A 27306-nucleotide genomic window follows, 5' to 3' on the forward strand; every position below is an offset into this window, starting at 1 on the left:
GTAGAGATTTTGAATGTTTTGTGGATGCAGAAATGCTGCAGAATTTGCTCCCTGTCTTTTTCTGAACGGCCCTGTACTTCTTATAACGACAAAGTTAAAATCACACCTTCCATGGATCCAAAATCGATTGCAACGGTCAATCTGGACCGGAGATCAAGAGACGGGTTACATTTGGTAGGAATGCAATGCAAGGAATGGAAAAAAACATCAAATTCATACGTTGTGATAAGCCCCACCCCTGACCACACCCATTTGTCCTGCTTTGAGCTTGGGAAAATGGTCACCTTAGACTGCCTGTTTACACGGCCCATCAGTTGTGCATGCAGAAACTGAAGGATAATCATATAGATTCTCACTGGATGCAGCAATCTAAATGATTTATCAGTCTGTGTAAAAGGGCCCTTATGGTGCTCATAGTGCACCATGGACCATGGGTGAAGTGGCTTGGAATGGACTTTAGCACTTTCTTATGCTGCGTTTACATGGGACGATTATCGTTCAGTTTCACCCTCTCCAATCCAGTGCTGGACGTCGTCTGACATTGAGATTTCCCTGTGAAGCTTCCATGTAGGGCGAAGTCTGACACATGTTTATAATAATATGCAGAAGAGAGCAGAAAGAAACATATGCTATATACATTGTATGCAGTTAGAGGATGTCTCTGTATGGCACTTCATTACAGAGATATCTATCTATCTCATATATAGCTCATATCTATCTAATCTATCTATTTCATATACATTTAGCATTTATCTAATATTTATCTCATATCTGTCTATCTAATATCTATCTAGCTCATATATATCTATATCATATGTCCCTATCTATCTTACTATTGTAGAGGGTTAATTTAGTTGCTAGGCTATCAAAATACGAATAAATAGTAAGAAATACAAAATGTGTTTTGGTTAGGGAAACAGGTGCCTGAAGACTTCACTGTGTTATCTAATGAACAAGAACAAACTGTATTGTCTCAAAACTCCTTCTTTTGCTTTCTGATTAAAAAGAAATGTATCCTTGCAGTTATTTGCTGACCACAAGCCCCTCCTGTCTAGGCAGTGGTCTATGGTCTATTTAATTTGATGTTTTTGCTTCAATAAACCAGAAGCCAGCAATGAAGAAAAAGACAAATGGACTAAATATGGGAGCAGTAGAAATGGGACGGTGAATGGCGAACAGTCAACAGAACTTGCCCACCACGGTCCCTGTGCCACATGATGGCCCAGCGAATGCACGGAAAGACACACCTACCGGGGGTCCAGAAGTCCGCCTTGAGGTCGTGTCCTCTGGCCTGCTCCGTCGCCTCCGGTGCCGTCCGACATGGCGTGCCCACAAGGGCCTTTCTGACTTTATTCCTGATAATGTTGCCTCCTGTGGCTAGAAACGCGCTGATGCCGAAATCTGCGATCTGCACGGAACCGTCTTCACCCAGGAGGATGTTTCCAGCCTTAACATCCCTGAGGATCTGGCCGTTCTTATGCAGGTACTCCAGGCCTTCTAGCACCTCCTTCAGCATGGTGGTGATGCTTGCCTCATCCAGCACCCTGTTCAAAGCAGCAATGATGTCGACGCTTGAACAAGGACGGGTAGCTCCTGGGGTTTCTGTAGTTGCTGCATCATCACTTGTCCAATTTTGCATGATCTTTGCCGTAAGCAACAGGGCAGAAGTAAATTTGCCACATAACACTTGCCTAGACCACTCTACCCATTTCAGGGATTGCAAATTGACTACACTCAGCTCCCACTTGTTGGGAAGTATGAATACGTGCTTGTTGTTGTTGATGTCTTTCCAGGTCGGAGACCTACCCCGTTACTAAAGTAAATAAGCAGGTAATCGCACAGGAGCTGATGAATGAGGTAACCTGCAGATATGGGGCAGCGGAAGTGATTGACTCAAACAAAGGTACACACTTCACACCTGCAGAGTTTAGACAATGTTAAAAGACTAAATGGTACACTTAAGTTAAAGGAAGTGTTGTTTGGCTTTATGCCAAGATTGGGGCTGTATCATCCACAGGTCCTGCAGCAGGGCTATGACATAGTAGCCAGATATGTAAAGCACCTGTGTGACCAACTAATGGTAACCCAGAATCTAGTCTTTTTCTCCCATTCCAAGCCCAGACAACCTAGAGGGATCTCATTCCCTACTACCTGGAAATTGGGTGGTCGTAAAGAGGCTTGTCCGGAAATCTCTAGAGCCCAGACTCGAGGGGCCCTATCGAGTCCTGCTGATTGCACCTACTGTGGTAAAGGTTGAAGGAGTTGTTGTTTGTTTTAGGACTAATGGACTTTTCACGCCCTACCTTTGCCCCCCCTTTGAAGGAAAAATGAAGGACATTTTGTTTATTGATGGACTTTTGGACTCCTCACTCCATGCTTCGCCCTTGTGAGAGGGTGCAAAGGGACAATGCCCAAAACCACCTTGTTAGACACCACCAAGTACTGTTGGACTTGTACACACACCTGGTGCCACTGGTTTTCCTTTCCTGGCTGTTCCTGTTCCGTCAAAAGAACTGTTTGCATGGACAAATGAAAACTCAGAAACCAGAGATAGCTGGTGGGGTAACACATTTAGTTCTTTGAACCCTGCCAATTGGTTTTCTGGTTTAGGAGGTTGGTTTATGGGGATTCTACAAAGTATATTACAAGTTGTGATGATTTTATTATGCATTTATAGAGCAATTAAGGTTATAATTTCATGTATTTCTAAATGTACTGAAAAAGCTTTCTTTTCGCCGATATGAATCACGTGTTTATGGACTAGGAGTCCTACTTGTCTTGACTCCATGTCCAAAATGGGGGAGATGTAGAGGGTTAATTTAGTTGCTAGGCTATCAAAATACGAATAAATAGTAAGAAATACAAAATGTGTTTTGGTTAGGGAAACAGGTGCCTGAGAAGACTTCAAGGTCTCTCACTGTGTTATCTAATGAACAAGAACAAACTGTATTGTCTCAAAACTCCTTCTTTTGCTTTCTCATTAAAAAGAAATGTATCCTTGCAGTTATTTGCTGACCACAAGCCCCTCCTGTCTAGGCAGTGGTCTATGGTCTATTTAATTTGATGTTTTTGCTTCAATAAACCGGAAGCCATTTTGATAGCACTATGCTTGGTCAGCGTGACTTCTCCGAGCTCGTTAATTGCTTATACCAATTTGGACCTAGGCGACATCAGCACTTTGGTCTCCTTTGCAAGGCCACCCCTAACACTATCTATCTAATAATTGATATCTACCTGTCTCATATGTATGTATCAATTAGAGATGAGCGAGCGTACTCGGAAAAGCACTACTCGCTCGAGTAATTTGCTTTATCCGAGTATCGCTGTGCTCGGGTCTGAAGATTCGGGTGCCGGCACGGAGTGAGGAGCTGCAGGGGAGAGTGGGGAGGAACGGAGGTAGGATCTTTCTCTCCCTCTCTCCCGCCCGCTCTCCCCTGCTCCCCGCTGCGACTCACCTGTCAGCCGCAGCGGCACCTGAATCTTCAGACCCGAGCACAGCGATACTTGGATAAAGCACATTACTCGAGCGAGTAGTGCTTTTCCGAGTACGCTCGCTCATCTCTAGTATCAATCTATCTAATACCTATATATCTATCTATCTCATATCTGTCTATCTCATATCTAGCTATTTATCTCACTATCTATTTCACTGTCTATCTAGCTGATATCTATCTCATATGTATGTATCATTTATCTATCGCATATATCTCATATCTATCTATCTAATATTGATCTATCGAATTCATATCTAATGTCTATCTTATATCTATTTATATATCTAATATCTATCTGATATCTATCTAATCTATATGTATCTCATATGTATGTATCAATCTAATATCTATATATCTATCTAATATCTATGTATCTCATATTTCTCCATCTATCTATCTATCTATGATTAAGGAAATTAGAAATTAATAGTCTTATTATATAAATGTATGTGTAGTGGCCCGAGAGGTCCTACAGGATAGTAACATAATCGCAGGTCCTAAAACACCTGGTTATGTACTCCTCCGAAGACATGACCGGTATCAACGTGAGAAAGACCCTGTCTTTCCCCTTTCTTCATGGGCGATAGGCTATTCTGCCCAATAACGCTGGCTCCTGATTGGTTGCTGTTAATAAAAATCCCTGATTGGTGGAGGAGATGCAAGCCCGGGAAAGTGAGCTGGGCGAGGCAGAATGTGAGGAGGACTTAGAGAGAAAGTGTGGGAGAAGAGACAGGAAGTGAAGGAGGAGTTTGAGGAGTAGTCATCTGGAGGTCGACAGGGAAGGAGGTGTGCAGCGGTGCTGCAGAATCGAATGTTACCTGGAGTGAAGAGTGAGGGACCATAAGCTGCAGAACAAAGTGCAGGATGGAGGAGAAAAGCTTGGATCTTTCTACACAACTGTGAGGATATATGTATATATTGCCATATGTTTTTTATGCTTTTATACCTATATGCAAGTTCTATTCAATTCCAAATGAGAAAAACTTAATCTGTCGCCTTACATCAGATATTCCAAAGGCCTTGCAAGGCGAAGACAAAATGTATCTTAAACACCGCAAGGAAGAACCGGATACGAAGGCCGTGTGCTTGGCTGTTTTCCCAGAAGCGCCGTATCTAGATAACGACTGTTCAACTACGTATATAACTTTCACTGTCTCAGGCGGAAATCCGGACTTTACATATATGGTTATGCGGTGAATTTGAGCCAATGAGACCATCATCCATTCCTAGTGATGAGACCAAAGGGTATAAGATCCCATGTACTCTGTAATAAAGTGTGCAGTTATGTCCCCGTGTGAGGAACTATACCAGACCTCCGTGTGTGGTGTCTCTTCTTTACCGCCGGCAGCGGGGCATTGGGGTGGGCCTGATTGGTGCTGTACGCAGAATTTCCCTGACACAACAGTGAGTGATACGAGGCCCTGCTAAATCTAAAGTCAGGGAAAATACAAGTAACCCCATTCTCCATAACTACAAATGTCCGTAAAGCAATCCTTTGGACACAACGCTCAGATAACTTAGACTGATGGGATTCTGTCTTGAGTAAACTTAAACAAAAAGAGAGCGAGAGTGTTGAAAATAAAGTTGCTTGTGATGTTGAAGTACTGGAAGAACATTATTTGAATGCTGAACTTAACCCTGCATCACAGTGGACTGTGTAATTTCTTTGTTATTTAACACATTGCTGAGTAAACTGTGTACCTTCAGTTTGCAACTAAGCTACAGTGGACTTGTCTCAATTATTTCATTACCATCTACTGAAGTTCACCCCCCAAAAGGTACTGGCGTCACCGTGACACAACCGTTAACTTAATTGCTAAAGTTATTATCCCTGTTCCACTGCGCGGCTGAGCTGAGCCGTTTTGCCACCATTGTAGGCAGAGTTCACAGAGCCACCCGTGACATCCATCTTCATTACCCGCGGTCTCCCACGCATTAGTCTGCCTGCCACCTGGACGCCGGATATGTTATATCAATATACATATTGTGAGGGATTAGCGTTTAGGATCGGTTTCATCCTGGGCATAAGCAGTCAGAGACAGTGACACATAGGATAAAGTCTTTAGTCCAGGCTTTCCCTGGGTTTATTTCCAAGCAAACAAAAGCAAAATACAGGCCTTAACATCAGGCAAACACAAAGTAAATCCTGCTCGTCTGAGCACTTACTATACATGTAGCGTCCCTGTCTACACACTGGTAACAAAGTGGCTCCTGCACACAGCCAGCCAGGACTCTCAGACCTGCAGGGGTCTCAGCTCTCCTCCTGGCCCTGTAGGCCCAGGCTTTATATGGCCTGGTACCAGCCCCACCTGGTACGTGGGAGTGACCATCCCACCCTTCACTTTGGTCACTCCAGGAAAAGCCGGCCCGGATTATGTGGCTTGGAGCCACTTACATACTACAGCGTGTTAGTGGCTTAATGCTACTAACACTATACTGCCGGCTTCCTCCACCGAGCCCAGGCTGCTCGGTGGCACGCATCTGACCAAGCGCTCCCCAAGGCAGCATAGGAGAGCATCCTCGGTGACACATACCTGCCCTCCAGCAACTTGCCAGTCACCGTCTCACAATATATTTACAGGATTATTATAAATCAGTTTCCCAACGTGAAAATCTCATAACTCACGTTTAATTTTCAAAAAAGTGCTAATAAAATCATCATGCCATCATTTCTATGCATCTCTGTTGAGTAACTCCAAGGAATCCACAACGCTATTTCCCACCCAAAATATATAAGCGCTGTGGAATTTGCAGGTTGCAGGGAAATTGGATTTGAATGGGTTAAACATGAGCCAACGACTGGACGCGAACGAGAATTGTGTGGTTTTTGTTCGTCATTGAGTTTCAGCTGACATGAAAATCAACGCCAGGCGGTGTGTCGGTCGGGCAGTTTAAACACTGAATGATGAGCGCCCGAGCGACGCTAGTGCGAGTGAGCTGGTGATCTCGTCAACAGCTCGTACCATGGGACAAACGAGAATTGTGAGATTCTCGGCCCACGTAAAGGGCATTACAGTGTTTTCACTACAGCTGAGGATGACAAGCCGGCGCTGATATATCCAGCTATGCTGATAATTCCATTATGGTTCTACATCGAAGCTGTGCTATATTGGACTGTGGAGCTGTCATAGCCATCTTGCTAAAGCTGGACAGCAGTGATCAGATAAGCAAAAAGTAAATTGTCAGTGTCCCTGCTAGGGAGTCTATGGGTGAAGCAGCAGTGGCTTTCTTGCTAAAAGTCGCACTGTTAAAAAGTTACCTTTTTTGCCTCATTGCCAACTTGGAAAGTGGTGCACTATAATGGGAGAAGCACATTAGGCTTCCTAATCAGACAGGCATTCATTGTTCTGCATTCTATGTGCTGTGTTTGGTCTTTTTATGGGCACATTGTGCCAACACTGGGGCAGAACGCTGTGCTGTAGAGCCTGCATCCCAATTAATGGGGGGGGGGGGGGAGCTATTTAAACCATAGGATGTGTGCAAGGTAAGCATCCTTCTCTCTCTGCCTATTGCTGATCAGTGATTCTTTTGTAGAATTATATCTAGTGAGGACTTCAAAAAGACATCATGCATCTTGTAAGAATTGTGTAATACCACTTCCAGATGGCTGTCGAGATTGGCTTTGCAGTAAAGGTTTTTTCTTTTTTGCCTAACCTTCCTTAGTATTGAAGGTAAGAGATTTTAATCTATAATCCTATCCTTCTCCTTAGTCACAAATATAGATCCGCGCCACCACACAAAGAAACCGAACTAAAGGGGATTTTTACTCACCTGGTGCACAGCGGGATTCTTCGTGGACGCAAAGAACCCGCTTGCACCGATGATCCCCGTTAGCCTGTAGGACTAAAGATGTTTCTTCTTGCAAAAAAATCCCCAATAATCCTTGAAGGAGATGCAGCAGTAGGAAAAACCCCAGTAGGTGATAACACCTTGCAATGGGGAAAATACAATCTGTAGAAGACAAGAAAAAAATCCTCCTGCGCTCTTTTTTTGGGGCTTTTTGCAATCCAAAATAGGAACTTCCAGATCACCGAAATATACAATTAAGTATATTTTTATTCATACAATAAAACTATGTCAGTCTTGCAACGCGTTTCGACGCTATTCAGAGCGCCTTTTTCAAGCATAACATCACACAATACTAGTTGCTTTATATAGAGTCACTTACTTTTCCTCCATGTGCGGAGTCCGGGGCTCGCGGCATGGGACGCCGGTCTCGTCGCTGCTGACGTAACCATTCAAGCGACGGCAATTTTGATATGACGGCTCTAGTGAATGAAGTTACGCTATTGGCGTAGCTACGTTAAAAACTTACGTAGTTTGCGTAACTCCGTCCCTATGCGCTGGGCTCCGGACTCCGACTGGAGAGCATACATTTATAGTTCCGCTGTCTGCGGTTTTACCTTCAATACAATAAGGATAAGATTACATCATAGCAATACTCTTAATTATATATAAAACATATTTTTTTAAAAAGCATTAATCTAAAATAACATCAATAAATATATATAAATATTTTATCTCTATTTTTTAAAAAGCTAATCACAAAGAAGGGGAGTATAGTTTTCTTATGGGTCTACATTTGATCGTCTTACGAGTGTACTTATGAATTAATGTTGAAAACAATCCTAAAATGGTATCAAATAACATATAATATATTTTTAGATACTAAAAAAAGACCAAAATAGTATATATATGTAAAAAATAGAAAATAAAAAAACCCCCCAAAAAAATTTTTTATTCATGAAATGTAAATAAATATTGATAAATATTGCTGTTCTTTGTAATTTTTTTTTTTTAATATTTTTTCTAATATTTCATTTAGCCCTACAGGTATTAATGAATCCATCCTATAGATCCAGAACATTTCTCTGGCTCTTAATTTCGAGAAGGAGTGTGTGCGGATATATTCTAAAGGTGTAATGCGTAAATTATTTGGATTTTTTTGATGTTTTAACGCAAAATGTTTTGAAACACTATGTTTCATATACCCTTTAGAAATATTAAATCGATGCTGGTTTAGTCTGGAACTTAACGTGTTTGTGGTGCGACCAATATATTGTAGTCCACATGAGCATTCAATCAAATCTATATATATAAAATTGAATGTATGTCTGTCTGCGTGCGTGCGTGCGTGCGTGCGTGCGTGCGTGTTTGTCCTTTATGCGCTACTACACCATTCATCCGATCGCCATGAAACTTTGGGAAGTTGTTAAGTACACTCCTGGGAAGATTATAGGCATAGTACAAATATCCTACGATAAATGGCGCGCGAGCGTCGTCGAAAGTTACGCCCCCCCCCCCACGTAGATCGAATAAGTAAGCCACCTGCTATTGTGATGTCATCACTGATGTCATCAACATCGGACGCCCTTGAACATGCCCCAACATGTTCTATAAAGCTGCATTGTGATGTCATTAAGGCTCTATTATGACACGTACAGCTTGGAACCACTAGAGCACGCCAGCCAATTACCATTGGAGTTGGAAGTGGGTAAACAAGTACTAGGATATCTTCCTAAGAAGCCACAGCAGCCGGATAAATTGTATGTTCCACCCAACGGCTATTTTATTCAGCCCGCAAGGGGGAAGCAGCGGCCTACAAAATCTAATTCTCTCATTTCCTGATGTCATAGATAGATAGATAGATAGATAGATAGTAGACTGTATGCAATAACCCAGATAGATAGATAGACTGTATGCAATGACACGTACAGCTTGAAACCATAAATACTAGAGCACGCCAGCCATTTACAGTCAGTCTCCATTGAAGTTGGAAGTGGGCAAACATGTACTAGGCCAGTGATGGCGAACCTTTTAGGGACCGAGTGCCCAAACTACAACCCAAAACCCACTTATGTATCGCAAAGTGCCAACACGTCAGGGGGCGGGGCTTATCACAACGTATGATTTTACCCCCGTCGTTCTAAAAAGGACAAGGCTGTTTCAGAATAGACCGGGTGCAGATTCTGACTGCTTTTTGGACGCGGAAATACTGCAGAATGTGCTCAGCGGAGATTTCTGTGGAAAATTCTGCAGCATTTCCGCATCTAAAAAGCAGTCAAAATCTGCACCCGGTCTATTCTGAAAGAGCCCTGCCCATTTCTGCCACATGTACACATACCCCAGCGGTAATAGTGACACCTTCACCCCAGCGATAATAGTGACATCCCACAGCAGTAATAATAGTGACACTCCCCCCATTAGTAATAAGAGTGACATACCCCAGCGGTAAACCTCAGTGGTCGCTGCTGCCGTCATCTATATATATAAAATTGAATGTATGTCTGTCTGCGTGCGTGCGTGCGTGCGTGCGTGCGTGTTTGTCCTTTATGCGCTACTACACCATTCATCCGATCGCCATGAAACTTTGGGAAGTTGTTAAGTACACTCCTGGGAAGATTATAGGCATAGTACAAATATCCTACGATAAATGGCGCGCGAGCGTCGTCGAAAGTTACGCCCCCCCCCCACGTAGATCGAATAAGTAAGCCACCTGCTATTGTGATGTCATCACTGATGTCATCAACATCGGACGCCCTTGAACATGCCCCAACATGTTCTATAAAGCTGCATTGTGATGTCATTAAGGCTCTATTATGACACGTACAGCTTGGAACCACTAGAGCACGCCAGCCAATTACCATTGGAGTTGGAAGTGGGTAAACAAGTACTAGGATATCTTCCTAAGAAGCCACAGCAGCCGGATAAATTGTATGTTCCACCCAACGGCTATTTTATTCAGCCCGCAAGGGGGAAGCAGCGGCCTACAAAATCTAATTCTCTCATTTCCTGATGTCATAGATAGATAGATAGATAGATAGTAGACTGTATGCAATAACCCAGATAGATAGATAGACTGTATGCAATGACACGTACAGCTTGAAACCATAAATACTAGAGCACGCCAGCCATTTACAGTCAGTCTCCATTGAAGTTGGAAGTGGGCAAACATGTACTAGGCCAGTGATGGCGAACCTTTTAGGGACCGAGTGCCCAAACTACAACCCAAAACCCACTTATGTATCGCAAAGTGCCAACACGTCAGGGGGCGGGGCTTATCACAACGTATGATTTTACCCCCGTCGTTCTAAAAAGGACAAGGCTGTTTCAGAATAGACCGGGTGCAGATTCTGACTGCTTTTTGGACGCGGAAATACTGCAGAATGTGCTCAGCGGAGATTTCTGTGGAAAATTCTGCAGCATTTCCGCATCTAAAAAGCAGTCAAAATCTGCACCCGGTCTATTCTGAAAGAGCCCTGCCCATTTCTGCCACATGTACACATACCCCAGCGGTAATAGTGACACCTTCACCCCAGCGATAATAGTGACATCCCACAGCAGTAATAATAGTGACACTCCCCCCATTAGTAATAAGAGTGACATACCCCAGCGGTAAACCTCAGTGGTCGCTGCTGCCGTCATCTATATATATAAAATTGAATGTATGTCTGTCTGCGTGCGTGCGTGCGTGCGTGCGTGCGTGTTTGTCCTTTATGCGCTACTACACCATTCATCCGATCGCCATGAAACTTTGGGAAGTTGTTAAGTACACTCCTGGGAAGATTATAGGCATAGTACAAATATCCTACGATAAATGGCGCGCGAGCGTCGTCGAAAGTTACGCCCCCCCCCCACGTAGATCGAATAAGTAAGCCACCTGCTATTGTGATGTCATCACTGATGTCATCAACATCGGACGCCCTTGAACATGCCCCAACATGTTCTATAAAGCTGCATTGTGATGTCATTAAGGCTCTATTATGACACGTACAGCTTGGAACCACTAGAGCACGCCAGCCAATTACCATTGGAGTTGGAAGTGGGTAAACAAGTACTAGGATATCTTCCTAAGAAGCCACAGCAGCCGGATAAATTGTATGTTCCACCCAACGGCTATTTTATTCAGCCCGCAAGGGGGAAGCAGCGGCCTACAAAATCTAATTCTCTCATTTCCTGATGTCATAGATAGATAGATAGATAGATAGTAGACTGTATGCAATAACCCAGATAGATAGATAGATAGATAGATAGACTGTATGCAATGACACGTACAGCTTGAAACCATAAATACTAGAGCACGCCAGCCATTTACAGTCAGTCTCCATTGAAGTTGGAAGTGGGCAAACATGTACTAGGCCAGTGATGGCGAACCTTTTAGGGACCGAGTGCCCAAACTACAACCCAAAACCCACTTATGTATCGCAAAGTGCCAACACGTCAGGGGGCGGGGCTTATCACAACGTATGATTTTACCCCCGTCGTTCTAAAAAGGACAAGGCTGTTTCAGAATAGACCGGGTGCAGATTCTGACTGCTTTTTGGACGCGGAAATACTGCAGAATGTGCTCAGCGGAGATTTCTGTGGAAAATTCTGCAGCATTTCCGCATCTAAAAAGCAGTCAAAATCTGCACCCGGTCTATTCTGAAAGAGCCCTGCCCATTTCTGCCACATGTACACATACCCCAGCGGTAATAGTGACACCTTCACCCCAGCGATAATAGTGACATCCCACAGCAGTAATAATAGTGACACTCCCCCCATTAGTAATAAGAGTGACATACCCCAGCGGTAAACCTCAGTGGTCGCTGCTGCCGTCATCTAGATATATAAAAACGTAGTATGTATGTATGTCTGTCTTCGCAGCAACGCGCGAACATGCCCCAACATGTTCTCATAAGCTGCATTGTGATGTCATTAAGGCTCTATTATGACACGTACAGCTTGGAACCACTAGAGCACGCCAGCCAATTACCATTGGAGTTGGAAGTGGGTAAACAAGTACTAGGATATCTTCCTAAGAAGCCACAGCAGCCGGATAAATTGTATGTTATAGATAGATAGATAGATAGATAGATAGATAGATAGATAGATAGACTGTATGCAATAACCCAGATAGATAGATAGATAGATAGATAGATAGATAGATAGACAGACTGTATGCAATGACACGTACAGCTTGGAACCATAAATACTAGAGCACGCCAGCCATTTACAGTCAGTCTCCATTGGAGTTGGAAGTGGGCAAACATGTACTAGGCTATCTTCCCAAGAAGCCACAGCAGCCGGATAAATTGGATGTTCCACACAACGGCTATTTTATTCAGCCTGCAAGGGGGAAGCAGCGGCCAACAAAACCTCAGTGGTCGCTGCTGCCGTCATCTATATATATAAAATTGAATGTATGTCTGTCTGCGTGCGTGCGTGCGTGTTTGTCCTTTATGCGCTACTACACCATTCATCCGATCGCCATGAAACTTTGGGAAGTTGTTAAGTACACTCCTGGGAAGATTATAGGCATAGTACAAATATCCTACGATAAATGGCGCGCGAGCGTCGTCGAAAGTTACGCCCCCCCCCCACGTAGATCGAATAAGTAAGCCACCTGCTATTGTGATGTCATCACTGATGTCATCAACATCGGACGCCCTTGAACATGCCCCAACATGTTCTATAAAGCTGCATTGTGATGTCATTAAGGCTCTATTATGACACGTACAGCTTGGAACCACTAGAGCACGCCAGCCAATTACCATTGGAGTTGGAAGTGGGTAAACAAGTACTAGGATATCTTCCTAAGAAGCCACAGCAGCCGGATAAATTGTATGTTCCACCCAACGGCTATTTTATTCAGCCCGCAAGGGGGAAGCAGCGGCCTACAAAATCTAATTCTCTCATTTCCTGATGTCATAGATAGATAGATAGATAGATAGATAGTAGACTGTATGCAATAACCCAGATAGATAGATAGACTGTATGCAATGACACGTACAGCTTGAAACCATAAATACTAGAGCACGCCAGCCATTTACAGTCAGTCTCCATTGAAGTTGGAAGTGGGCAAACATGTACTAGGCCAGTGATGGCGAACCTTTTAGGGACCGAGTGCCCAAACTACAACCCAAAACCCACTTATGTATCGCAAAGTGCCAACACGTCAGGGGGCGGGGCTTATCACAACGTATGATTTTACCCCCGTCGTTCTAAAAAGGACAAGGCTGTTTCAGAATAGACCGGGTGCAGATTCTGACTGCTTTTTGGACGCGGAAATACTGCAGAATGTGCTCAGCGGAGATTTCTGTGGAAAATTCTGCAGCATTTCCGCATCTAAAAAGCAGTCAAAATCTGCACCCGGTCTATTCTGAAAGAGCCCTGCCCATTTCTGCCACATGTACACATACCCCAGCGGTAATAGTGACACCTTCACCCCAGCGATAATAGTGACATCCCACAGCAGTAATAATAGTGACACTCCCCCCATTAGTAATAAGAGTGACATACCCCAGCGGTAAACCTCAGTGGTCGCTGCTGCCGTCATCTATATATATAAAATTGAATGTATGTCTGTCTGCGTGCGTGCGTGCGTGCGTGCGTGCGTGTTTGTCCTTTATGCGCTACTACACCATTCATCCGATCGCCATGAAACTTTGGGAAGTTGTTAAGTACACTCCTGGGAAGATTATAGGCATAGTACAAATATCCTACGATAAATGGCGCGCGAGCGTCGTCGAAAGTTACGCCCCCCCCCCACGTAGATCGAATAAGTAAGCCACCTGCTATTGTGATGTCATCACTGATGTCATCAACATCGGACGCCCTTGAACATGCCCCAACATGTTCTATAAAGCTGCATTGTGATGTCATTAAGGCTCTATTATGACACGTACAGCTTGGAACCACTAGAGCACGCCAGCCAATTACCATTGGAGTTGGAAGTGGGTAAACAAGTACTAGGATATCTTCCTAAGAAGCCACAGCAGCCGGATAAATTGTATGTTCCACCCAACGGCTATTTTATTCAGCCCGCAAGGGGGAAGCAGCGGCCTACAAAATCTAATTCTCTCATTTCCTGATGTCATAGATAGATAGATAGATAGATAGATAGATAGATAGATAGTAGACTGTATGCAATAACCCAGATAGATAGATAGATAGATAGATAGATAGATAGATAGACTGTATGCAATGACACGTACAGCTTGAAACCATAAATACTAGAGCACGCCAGCCATTTACAGTCAGTCTCCATTGAAGTTGGAAGTGGGCAAACATGTACTAGGCCAGTGATGGCGAACCTTTTAGGGACCGAGTGCCCAAACTACAACCCAAAACCCACTTATGTATCGCAAAGTGCCAACACGTCAGGGGGCGGGGCTTATCACAACGTATGATTTTACCCCCGTCGTTCTAAAAAGGACAAGGCTGTTTCAGAATAGACCGGGTGCAGATTCTGACTGCTTTTTGGACGCGGAAATACTGCAGAATGTGCTCAGCGGAGATTTCTGTGGAAAATTCTGCAGCATTTCCGCATCTAAAAAGCAGTCAAAATCTGCACCCGGTCTATTCTGAAAGAGCCCTGCCCATTTCTGCCACATGTACACATACCCCAGCGGTAATAGTGACACCTTCACCCCAGCGATAATAGTGACATCCCACAGCAGTAATAATAGTGACACTCCCCCCATTAGTAATAAGAGTGACATACCCCAGCGGTAAACCTCAGTGGTCGCTGCTGCCGTCATCTAGATATATAAAAACGTAGTATGTATGTATGTCTGTCTTCGCAGCAACGCGCGAACATGCCCCAACATGTTCTCATAAGCTGCATTGTGATGTCATTAAGGCTCTATTATGACACGTACAGCTTGGAACCACTAGAGCACGCCAGCCAATTACCATTGGAGTTGGAAGTGGGTAAACAAGTACTAGGATATCTTCCTAAGAAGCCACAGCAGCCGGATAAATTGTATGTTATAGATAGATAGATAGATAGATAGATAGACTGTATGCAATAACCCTGATAGATAGATAGATAGATAGATAGATAGATAGATAGATAGATAGATAGATAGATAGATAGATAGATAGATAGATAGATAGACAGACTGTATGCAATGACACGTACAGCTTGGAACCATAAATACTAGAGCACGCCAGCCATTTACAGTCAGTCTCCATTGGAGTTGGAAGTGGGCAAACATGTACTAGGCTATCTTCCCAAGAAGCCACAGCAGCCGGATAAATTGGATGTTCCACACAACGGCTATTTTATTCAGCCTGCAAGGGGGAAGCAGCGGCCTACAAAACCTCAGTGGTCGCTGCTGCCGTCATCTAGATATATAAAAACGAATGTATGTATGTCTGTCTGTCTTCGCAGCAACGCGCGACGGGTACGCTAGTCTAGATATATAAAAACGAATGTATGTATGTCTGTCTGTCTTCGCAGCAACGCGCGACGGGTACGCTAGTAAATTATAAAACGGGAACAACAATTCAGAAATTGGTCTATTTTTATATTTTTCTTCTCTCTATTACAATAGACCTCTTTTCTTCCTTGTACAATATTGTTGCAACATTTACAACGTTTTCTTCCGCATTTGTATACTCCTACTATTTTAGGTTTATCGTATACTTCTTCTTGGAATTTTTTTAAAGGGTTCGAAGGGGCTAATGTATTTTGTAGGGTTTTGTTTCTACGGTACACTATTTTTGGTTTATTTTGGATCGCTTTATAAAGTATGGGGTCTTTCATCAAAATTTCCCAATTTTTTTTCATAATTTTTTCGATCATATTACATTGTGAGTTATACTTAGTAATAAATAGAATGTTTTTTTGAACATCTAACTTATTTTCTTTCTGAGTTTTTTCTCAAAATTAGGATCACTATAAGCTTTATTATAGGCGGCTTCGATGAGCTGAGGGGGGTAACCTCTATTTTTAAAACGTTCCTTTAAAATTTGTGCTTGGGAGGCATATAGGTCTACAGTGGAACAGTTCCTGCGTATTCTTCTAAACTGACTAAAAGGGATATTTGTTTTCCACTCTTTTTTATGGCAGCTAGAAAAATTTAAAAAGCTGTTACAGTCAGTAGGTTTAAAATAAGTACGCGTCTGTATTTCGCCTTCTTTAGCCATTAAAACCAAATCTAAAAACACTATTTCGGTTTTATTTATGTTACATTCGAATTTTAAATTAAAATTATTCTCATTAATTTTTAAAATAAACGTGTTAAGATCTTCCGGGGTCCCTTCCCAGATGAATAAAATGTCATCTATAAAACGCCTATAAAAGGAAATTCTGTCATCTTTAAAAATATTTTTTTCAAAAAAACCCATAAATAAATTCGCGTAACTGGGGGCGAATTTCGTCCCCATCGCTGTTCCTCTCGTCTGTATGTAAAACCCTTCATTGTAGGTAAAATAGTTGTTGTTTAGGATAAAACTGATTGCTTCCAATAAAAATGCTTTCTGTTTGAGTGGCATGAGGGGGTCGTTTTCTAAAAAATGTGAAATTGCCTCTATACCCAAGTGATGTAAAATGTTGGAATAAAGGGAGGATACATCTAATGTAACCCATATTGACGTATCTCTCCACATGGTTCTCCTTCTCCTTAGGGGACTTTCTAAATTGGGAGTCAGCACTAGCTTCCTCTACCACCTATCAGGGGATGATGTCCTGGGTAAAGGACCTTGTTCGCACATCCATGAGGGAGCTACGTGAGAACTTGCAAGACCAGGGATCTTCTCAAGAGTGCCGATGGGGTAAAAGTCTAACTTCCTGCCCCTCTGAAAGAGATTTTCAAGTCAGTAAATGAAGTTGGCTGCTCCTCTTCAGAGGTGAGGAGCTAACAGAGTTGCAATTTCCTTTTGATCACATTGAGAAGATTTAAAAGCCTGAACTCACAGGTACAGGCATTGTTGATACCGGGTCAAGTCTCATTTCGCTAGGTGATGACAGGTCCAGGGATGATGTCTGCAACTAACAGGCTGTTTCATGGACTATATGGCACTTCAGGATCCTACAGAAATGGTTCACATTCGGGAAAAGCTGAACATATGGGTTGATTATCTAAGCTGGTTTCAACTGATTCCAGGTAAATAGGCACTATACCCAAAAGTGTTTGCTGTCAGGTCGATTTTGGGCAGATCCCATCTGCCCACCAGCTGTTGAATGAGGGCCAACACTAAGCTTGAGAAATTTAACTCTATCACCGGGAGAAACCATACTTGCTAGATGCCTTTTCCATCGTGCGGAACTTTCAGCTGGCTTCTGTGTTGCCTCTTGTGCCGATGGTCTCAAGAGTCCTGGCAAAGGTCAGGCAAGACCAAGCCCCAGTGTTTGCCGTCATACCATTTTGGCCGTGAAGAGCGTGGTTTCCCCTGCTCCTGAGGATGAGACAAGAAACCTAATGGAGTCTTCCGCTTAGACCGCACATGGTGTACCAGAACAGATTGTTGTCCAAGGACATTAATATATTCAGCCTGACGACCTGGAGATTGACGGGTCCCTATTAGGGAAACCTAGGCCAGTCAGACTCAGTAGTCTCAACCTTGATGGCTGCCAGAGGTGTTGCAAAAAATAAGGCCTACTCCATTATGGTGTCCACCTTTAAATATGGTGTGACCAAAGAAGGCTTTCAGCAGAACAACCCTCCATAGCAAGCCTGTTACAATTCTTAATAGGATGTATTTGAAAAAGGGCTTAGACTTAATACTATTAGGGTTCAGGGCTCGACTTTATCAGCTTTCTTTGGAAAATCTCTTGCCAAGCAACCATGGTAAAAAAAAGGGTTTCTGGTGGCCATCCAAAAGCTTTGTCAATCCACAACCAATCTTTTTTTCAAAACAGGACCTGCTGTTGGTAGTAAGAAGATTGCATGAACCACTCTGAGCCATTGCAGAAGCAGAGTTATCATCTCTTACAGAAATGTTGTATTCTTAGTACCAATTACATCGGCCAAGAGGATGAGTGAATTGCAAGCACTAGCTGCAAAAGAACCCTTTCTATTGTTTCACCAAGACAAGGTGCTACTAAGAACTCTCCTCTCATTCAAACCCAAGTGTCCTTCCCATACCAACATTGGACCATTCTTGGAGAAGGAAAGGCACTACAGACACTGAATGTATGAAAAAAAGGGGGTTTGGTACTGTGTTAGCCAGTAGAGCAAAGTGTGATTGTTCTCATTAAGAGAAACCAGTTAATCTTGTAGCTATGATACCTTTTAACGGCCAACAAAAATACATGATGCTAAATACATGATATACTACATAGTAACATAGTATGTAAGGCCGAATGAAGACAATGTCCATCTAGTCCAGCCTGTCTATCCTACTGTGTTGATCCAGAGGAAGGCAAAAAACCCCAAGGCCAGAAGCCAATTAGCTCTTTTGGGGGAAAAATTCCTTCCCGACTCCCTAATGGCAATCAGACTGTTCCCTGGATCAACCCCTAATAGTTCCTACCTGCCTATATACCAGGATTGACACTTAACCTAATATTTATATCCTGTAATATCCTTCTTCTCCAGAAAGACATCAAGTCCCCTTTTAAACTCCTCTATGGATTTTGCCATCACCACTTCCTCCGGTAGAGAGTTCCACAGTCTAACTGCTCTTACAGTAAAGAATCCCCTTCTATGTTGGTGATGAAACCTACTTTCCTCTAATCGTAGCGGATGTCCTCTTGTTACCGTCATGGTCCTGGGTGTAAACAGATCGCGGGAGAGATCCATGTGTTGTCCCCTCATGTACTTATACATGGTTATTTGGTCGCCTCTTAACCTTCTTTTTTCTAGAGTAAATAGTCCCAGTTTGGATAACCTCTCAGGGTATTCCAGTCCCGTCATTCCATGTATTAGTTTAGTTGCCCTTCTTTGAACCCCTTCAAGCACTGTGACATCTTTCCTGAGCACCGGTGTCCAGAATTGTACGCAGTATTCCATGTGAGGCCTGACAAGTGCCCTATATAATGGAAGGATAACGTTCTCGTCCTTCGCCCCTATACCTCTTTTAATGCACCCCAAGACTTTATTTGCCTTTGCAGCAGCTGACTGGCATTGGTTACTCCAATTTAGTCTATTATCCACTAATACCCCCAGATCCTTTTCCATATCACTTTTCCCTAGTGGTACCCCATTAAGTGAATATTTGTGACATCCGTTTCTCCTGCCCATGTGCATAGTCTTACATTTTTCAACATTGAACTTCATTTGCCATTTTCCTGCCCAAGCTCCCAGCTTATCCAGGTCCGTTTGTAGCCGCACGTTGTCCTCCGTTGCATTAATTATATTGTATAATTTTGTGTCATCTGCAAATATTGATATTTTGCTGTGCAGCCCCTCTATCAGGTCATTGATAAATATGTTGAACAGAGTGGGGCCTAGTACTGAACCCTGTGGCACCCTGCTAGCGACTGTGGTCCAATCAGAGTATGAGCCATTTATTACCACCCTCTGCTTTATATCATTGAGCCAATTTTTTACCCACTTACACACGTTTTCGCCCAGTCCGAGCTGCCTCATTTTCTATATTAGCCTATTATGTGGCACGGTGTCAAAGGCTTTAGAGAAGTCCAGATATACAAGATCAATAGATTCTCCCTGGTCCAGCTTAGAGCTTACTTCATCATAGAAACTGATCAGATTTGTTTGACATGAGCGACCCTTCATGAATCCATGCTGGTGAGGAGTTATTCCCTTAATCTCCTTGAGGTACTCATCGATGGCGTCTCTCAGAATCCCCTCAAAATTTTTTCCCGTTACTGAAGTGAGACTTACTGGCCTGTAGTTACCAGGCTCACTTTTGCTCCGTTTTTTGTAAATTGGAACCACGTTGGCAATGCGCCAGTCCAATGGTACTACTCCGGTCTTTATAGTGTCTAGAAATATTAGGTATAGCGGCCTAGCTATCTCATCACTTAGTTCCTTTAGTATCCTTGGGTGTAATCCATCTGGGCCCGGCGATTTATCAATTTTAGTTTTCTTTAGACGCTTCCGCACCTCCTCCTGCGTCAGGTATGAGATATTTTGTGAGGGGTTAGTTTTATTCCCCTGCATCTCGTGTGGCATTTCCTTTTCTTTGGTGAATACACTTGAGAAGAAACTGTTTAGTAGATTTGCTTTCCCTTCGTCTTCATCAATGATTTCTCCTGCATTGTTTTTTAAAGGGCCAGCGCTCTCCCTGCAAATCCTTTTGCTGTTAATGTAGTTGAAAAATAGCTTCGGGTTGTTTCTGCTCTCTTTTGCGATCCGTCTTTCTGCTTCCTCCTTGGCAGTTTTGATCGTATCTTTGCATATTTTGTTTTTTTCCCTGTATGATTTTAGCGCTTCTTCGCTGCCTTGTTGCTTTAGTAGTTTGAACGCTTTCTTCTTTTCGTTTATTGCCCCTCGTACCGTCTTGTCGAGCCACATTGGTTTCCTTTTAGCTGAGTTTCTTTTATTTTTAAAGGGAATGGACTGCTCACATGAGGCGATTAGGATCCTTTTGAACTTTTCCCATTTGTCCTCCGTACTGATATTTTTGAGGATGTTGTCCCAATTAATGTTACCGATAGTAGTTCTAAGCTCATCAAATTTTGCTTTACTAAAGTTTAGTTTCTTTGCCACTCCCTGATAAGGCTTCCTATTGATTGACAGCTGGAAGTTGATTATATTGTGGTCGCTGTTCCCCAAGTGCCCCTCAACCTGCACCCCCTTTATACGTTCCGGTTTGTTGGTTAGTACTAGGTCCAGAATGGCCCTCCCTCTTGTTGGTTCCTGCACAAGTTGGTTCAGGTAATTGTCTTTAACTACTCTCAAGAACTTATCACCCCTGTGAGATTTGCAGGTTTCGTTCTCCCATGTTATATCTGGATAATTAAAGTCCCCCATGATAATTACTTCGTTTCGCTTTGACACCTCTTCTATCTGCCTTAGTAGTAAGTTTTCAGTTTCTTCTGTTGCTTTTGGTGGTCGATAGAAGACCCCTATCAGGATTTTGTTATTTTTTCCTCCCTGTATTTCTACCCACAGAGATTCCACCTGTTCGTCTCCTACCCCTATATCCTCCCGTAGCCTCGGCTTCAAGTTTGATTTGATGTACAGACATACCCCTCCCCCTTTCTGGTTCCTTCGGTCTCTTCTGAAGAGATTGTACCCCTGCAAATTTACCGCCCAATCGCACTTATCATCAAGCCATGTTTCAGTAATTCCGACTATATCATAGTTTTCATCAGTCATTCTCGCTTCAAGCTCACCTACTTTACCGATCAGACTTCGTGCATTCGTGGTCATACAATTTATATCATTTTTTTTGTTTTTTAAATTTGTTTTGTTGCTATTCATACTTATGGCTGATCTATCAGTTCTAACTGTACTAACCCCACCCCCTGCTCGACCCCCATTCCCTTTGCTTGGACCCGGATCGCTAGTTACACTGGTTACCCCACTATTTCTCATTTTACCCTCCCCCCAGTCCCTAGTTTAAACACTCCTCCAGCCTTCTAGCCATCTTTTCCCCCAGCACAGCTGCACCCCCCCCCCCCATTAAGATGCAGCCTGCCCTACGGTAGAGCCTGTAGCCGACAGCAAAGTCAGCCCAGTTCTCCAGGAACCCAAATCCCTCCTTCTTACACCAACTCCGGAGCCACTTGTTTACCTCCCTAAGTTCCTGCTGCCTTTCTAGTGTGGCTTTAGGTACAGGTAGTATTTCCGAGAAAACTACCCTGGCGGTCCTTGCCCTGAGCTTGGACCCTAAGTCCCTGAAATCATTTTTGAGGGCCCTCCATTGACGTCTAACTTGTTCATTGGTGCCAACGTGCACCATGACTGCTGGATCCTCACCAGCCCCTCCCAGTAATCTGTCAATCCGATCCGCGATGTGTCGAACTCGAGCGCCAGGAAGACAACAAACCGTTCGACGATCCCGGTCTTTATGGCAGATTGCCCTCTCTGTCCCCCTAATAATTGAGTCCCCCACCACTAGAACCTGTCTAGCCTGCCCTGCGCTCCCCGTCCCCGTCTCACTGGAGCAGTCATCCCCCTGGCGTTCAGAGGGCACCTTCAAGTCACAGCATCACAGAATAATTTGGGGGTATAAATTTATGGCAATGTCTGATACCCTCAAGAATGGAATGAACCTCAGCCCGGGATTCTTGCATAAGTGGAGAATATGAAAGGTCTGAAGAAAGTCAAGACTTTGTCCTCTTCACAACCATTGTCTGTGTTTTGTTTTTCTAATAAAAATTCAGAAATTTATTGTAGGAATGTTGCCATCCAATAGGTGGTGCTACAGAGCTAGTATTACCATCTTTCCATATGCAGTTCAAGTAAAAATAAGAGGCATCATAAAACTGTCACATTCTGCAGCTCAGTGGACTAATTAAGCATCTGTGTCTTTGTTTAGATTGAGCGATAAACTAAAACCAAAAAACGTTGAGCGATCACCTTGCGCTTCAAGCAGGGGATGCAGAAGACAAGCCGGATCGCTTGTCTTCTGCATCCAGCTGTTCTCTGCTTGGAGCGCCGAGCTGTTATACAGCTGAGCGCTCCGAGCGGGGTATGAAGAAGGCAGCTGGACAGCTGTGTTCTTCATACCTCGCCTGTCTTCAGGTAGCGGGATACAGCTGAAACAATAGTATCAGCTGTATCCCGCTGTGAATCACTGATAAGTTGTTGCTGAAGGATCAGCAATCAGTTAACGAAAACTGCACAATCTCAGTGCAGTTAGACCGAACGATTATCGCTCAAAAGATGGCTTTGAGCGATTTGAGGGAAAATCGGTGTCCAAGTCAGCCTTAAAGGGGTTGTCCCGCGCCGAAACGGGTTTTTTTTTTTTCCAACCCCCCCCCCCCCCCCGCGAGACAACCCCGATGCAGGAAGGTAAAGAAAGCTTACCGGAGCGCTTACCTTAATCCCCGCGCTCCGGTGACTTCAATACTTACCGCTGAAGATGGCCGCCGGGATCCTCTGTCTCCGTGGACCGCAGCTCTTCTGTGCGGTCCATTGCCGATTCCAGCCTCCTGATTGGCTGGAATCGGCACGTGACGGGGCGGAGCTACACGGAGCCTGCATTCTGCACGAGCGGCTCCATAGAAGACTGCAGAAGACCCGGACTGCGCAAGCGCGGCTAATTTGGCCATCGGAGGGCGAAAATTAGTCGGCACCATGGAGACGAGGACGCCAGCAACGGAGCAGGTAAGTATAAAACTTTTTATAACTTCTGTATGGCTCATAATTAATGCACAATGTATATTACAAAGTGCATTATTATGGCCATACAGAAGTGTATAGACCCACTTGCTGCCGTGGGACAACCCCTTTAAGTCTCAAATTTCTGTTTGTGAACATTTATTTAGATCAAAAGGTGTATCTCCCACCCCTCCCCCTCACCTCCGCATCTGTGTGTTATAATTGTGTGCCATCCAAACCAGTTTCATTTTAGCCTGATGAAGTGTGGATAACAGAACCATCCGAAAGCCTGCTGTAACATCATGTATTTTTGTTAGCCATTAAAAGGTATCATATCTACAAGATTGCCTGGTTTCTCTTACTGAGAACAATCACACTGGACATTGGATGTAAGCAGAAGTCTAAGGATCTATCTGGCCCGGACAGAAGACTTCTGGAGGACAGATCATCTTTTGTGCTCAATAGTGGCCCAAAAAAGGGGGATAAGACCTCAAAATTAACCATAGCTTGATGGTGGCTACCAGATCTTGTTATAGCAGAAAGGAATATTTCCCTCTGATGGAATTCAGGTTCATCTACTAGACCAACAGCAACTTTATGAGCAGGAGGTGCTCAAGTTCCAACTGAAAGCATCTGCCGGGTGACATGGTGGCGAACTCTTAAAGGGGTTGTCCCGCGGCAGCAAGTGGGTCTATACACTTCTTTATGGCCATATTAATGCACTTTGTAATGTACATTGTGCATTAATTATGAGCCATACAGAAGTTATAAAAAGTTTTTCACTTACCTGCTCCGCTGCTGGCGTCCTCGTTTCCATGGAGCCCGCCTAATTTTCGCCGTCTAAAATGGTCGAATGGCCAAATTAGACGCGCTTGCGCAGTCCGGGTCGTCTTCTTTCTTCAATGGGGCTCCGTGTAGCTCCGTGTATCTCCGCCCCGTCACGTGCCGATTCCAGCCAATCAGGAGGCTGGAATCGGTAATGGACCGCACAGAAGAGCTGCGGTCCACGGAGGAAGAGGATCCCGGCGGCCATCTTCAGCCGGTAAGTATAGAAGTCACCGGAGCGCGGGGATTAAGGTAAGCGCTGAGCGTTTTTTTTTTCAGTCCCTGCATCGGGGTTGTCTCGCGCCGAACGGGGGGGGGGGGGTTGAAAAAAAAAAAAACCCGTTTCGGCGCGGGACAACCCCTTTAATACCTTCATTTGCCATTATAGACTAGACTTCTCAGCAAGGAAAGAATCTTCCGTTGGACCTTCAATATAAAATTTTTGGTATTTCCCACCCTTAAGAAATTGTGCTATAATATACATACACACTAATATATATATATATATATATATATATAATATATATGAGCTGCTGTTTGAGATGGTAGAATTTATTATGCTGGCCTTTGTTGCTGTACTCCAAACAGCAGCACTTAACTTCCCTCCCAATCAAGTTTTTTTTTAGTTAATGCTTCTGGTACCTTCTTTTAAAATACACAAAGGGGGAGGGGCTTAGGACCCTTTTATAGGGCTGCTCTATACCTTTTAACTCTTCGTGTCATCTGTTCAAAACATGAGGTAGGGGAATAAATATGTATATGCGCTGATTTTGAACTACAGGAAAGAAGAACATATTAAACTCACCCTATATAACCACCTTATAATGTGGCAGGCTTAGGTACAGCGGATCTGTTCTAGTTTACCTATAAATAATGCAGTCACCATATAATGTACTCAATTAACAGCTCTCTACAGTGATAGTCATTACAGTGCAGTTACCTCCAGTGATCACAGGTGACATTTCAGCTTGGAATCGTCCATATACGGTTTTCTTCTCTCTATAGAGAATAGGGACTTTCACCTTACCCCCCATGAATGACCCAACTCCGTAATAGGGACTCCCTCTCCCCATATGCATGCCCCTACTGGGTAATTATGACACTCTCATATGCATGGCCCCACTCTGTAATAGGAACCCCCCCTCCCCCATGCATGGCCCACTCAGTAATAGGGACTCCCTCCTTACCCCCCCATAAATGACCCCACTCGGTAATAGGGACTTCCCCCCCCCCAATATTCATGGCCCCACTTGGTAATAGGAACTCCCCCCCCCCCCCCCTTTCCTCAAATGACCAAACTCAGTAATAGGGTCTTTCTCCCCCCCCTTCCCCATCCCTATATGCATCGCCCCACTAGGTAATAGGGACCCCGCCCATATGCATTTCCCCACTCAGTAATAGGGATTCACCCATCCTCCACATGCATGGCCTCACTAGATAACAGGGACTCCCGCCAATGTAAATAAACCACATATTGGCTTAACAAAGCAGTTAGCAACCGAAACGTTGTCTTTTCTTACATGGGCTCAATAAAGACTCAGTCCCTCTTATGGATGTGACAATTACCTCATATACACGGACACCCTAGGATACTGCTTTAGAGGTAACAAATGTGTGGGACCCCCCTCATATGCATGGCCCCACTTGGTAATACGGATACCCCATATGCATGGCTCCATTCAGTAATAGGGACTCCCCCCCCCCCCTTACCACCCATTAATGACCCAACTCTGTAATAGGGACTCTTCACCCCCACCCCCACCCCCCATATGCATGGCCCCACTCGGTAATAGGGACTCTCCCGTATGCATTGCTCCACTCGGTAATAGGGACACCCCCCTTACCCCTCATAAATGACCCAACTCATTATTAGGGACTCCCCCACCCCCATATGCATAACCCAACTTGGTAAAAGGAACTCCCTCCCCCCTCTCCCCCATATGCATGGCCCCACTAGATAATAGGGACTTCCCCCTTACCCCCTGAATGACCCAACTCGGTAATAGGGACTTACATCCCCCCCCCCCATATGCATAGCCCCACTCGGTAATAGGGACTCCCCTCCCTCCCCTATATGTAGGCCCCACTAGGTGATAGGGACACCCCCCCATGCATGCCCCCACTCGGTAATAGGGACTTCCCTGCCCCCATGCATAGCCCAACTCGTAATAGGGACTCCCTCCACGCATGGCCCTACTCAGTGATATGGTCTCCCCTCCCATATGCATTGCCCCACTCAGTAATAGGGTTTCCCCTCCCATATGCATGGCCCCACTCGGTAATAGGGTTTCCCCTCCCATATGCATGGCCCCACTCGGTAATAGGGTCCCCCCCCCCAATGTATTGCCCCACTCGATAACAGGGACCCCCCTTCACCATATGCATGGCCCTACTGGGTAATAGGGACTACCCCCCTATGCATGGCCCCACTAGGTAATAGGGACTCACCACTTACCCCCATCCATTGTACGTCTCTCTACCCAAGACAAGATATATCTCAAACTACACACTCAACATGTTGATTCTGGTGTGTGCATACACCAATAAATACCTCTCCCCAGACACGACTATCTGCCTTGGCTCTCGGTCCACAACAATGATGGTTCAGAAGTCATGTCTGAAAGAATCACACACTGTATACTCCTGACTGAAGGAATTAAAATGAAATTGAATCTAAATATTCATACATTCAGTATTTTCCTGACACTCGGGAATAGGGATCCCCTATGTGGCCCCACTTGGTAATAGAGATCCCACTATGTAGACCCACCTTTATAATGAGACACCCTCTGTGGTCCCGCCTAATAATTGGACCCTCTGTGTAGGCCCATCTAGTAAAAGGGATCCCTCTACAAAGATTCACCCTTAGTGGCCCCACCTAATAATTGGACCCTCTGTGTGGCCCCATCTAGTAACAGAACTCCCTTTATCACCCCAGAACTGGTATCTGATCCATGGTAGAGATTGCCTTCATCATTAATACACACAATAGCAGTCTGGCAATGTTACACGCATAGCTTCGTTACTCCTCCTCTCCCCGG

The 27306-nt window shown here is 44.2% G+C and overlaps 1 pseudogene; it reads right to left on the reverse strand.

Moving 5' to 3' along the window:
* Positions 1-27306, reverse strand: part of LOC136577350 (sulfotransferase 1C2-like) — a 63029-nt pseudogene that overhangs the window by 15306 nt on the left and 20417 nt on the right.

Source organism: Eleutherodactylus coqui, chromosome 8, assembly GCF_035609145.1.
Source record: "Eleutherodactylus coqui strain aEleCoq1 chromosome 8, aEleCoq1.hap1, whole genome shotgun sequence".
In the NCBI taxonomy this organism is placed as follows: Eukaryota; Metazoa; Chordata; class Amphibia; order Anura; family Eleutherodactylidae; genus Eleutherodactylus; species Eleutherodactylus coqui.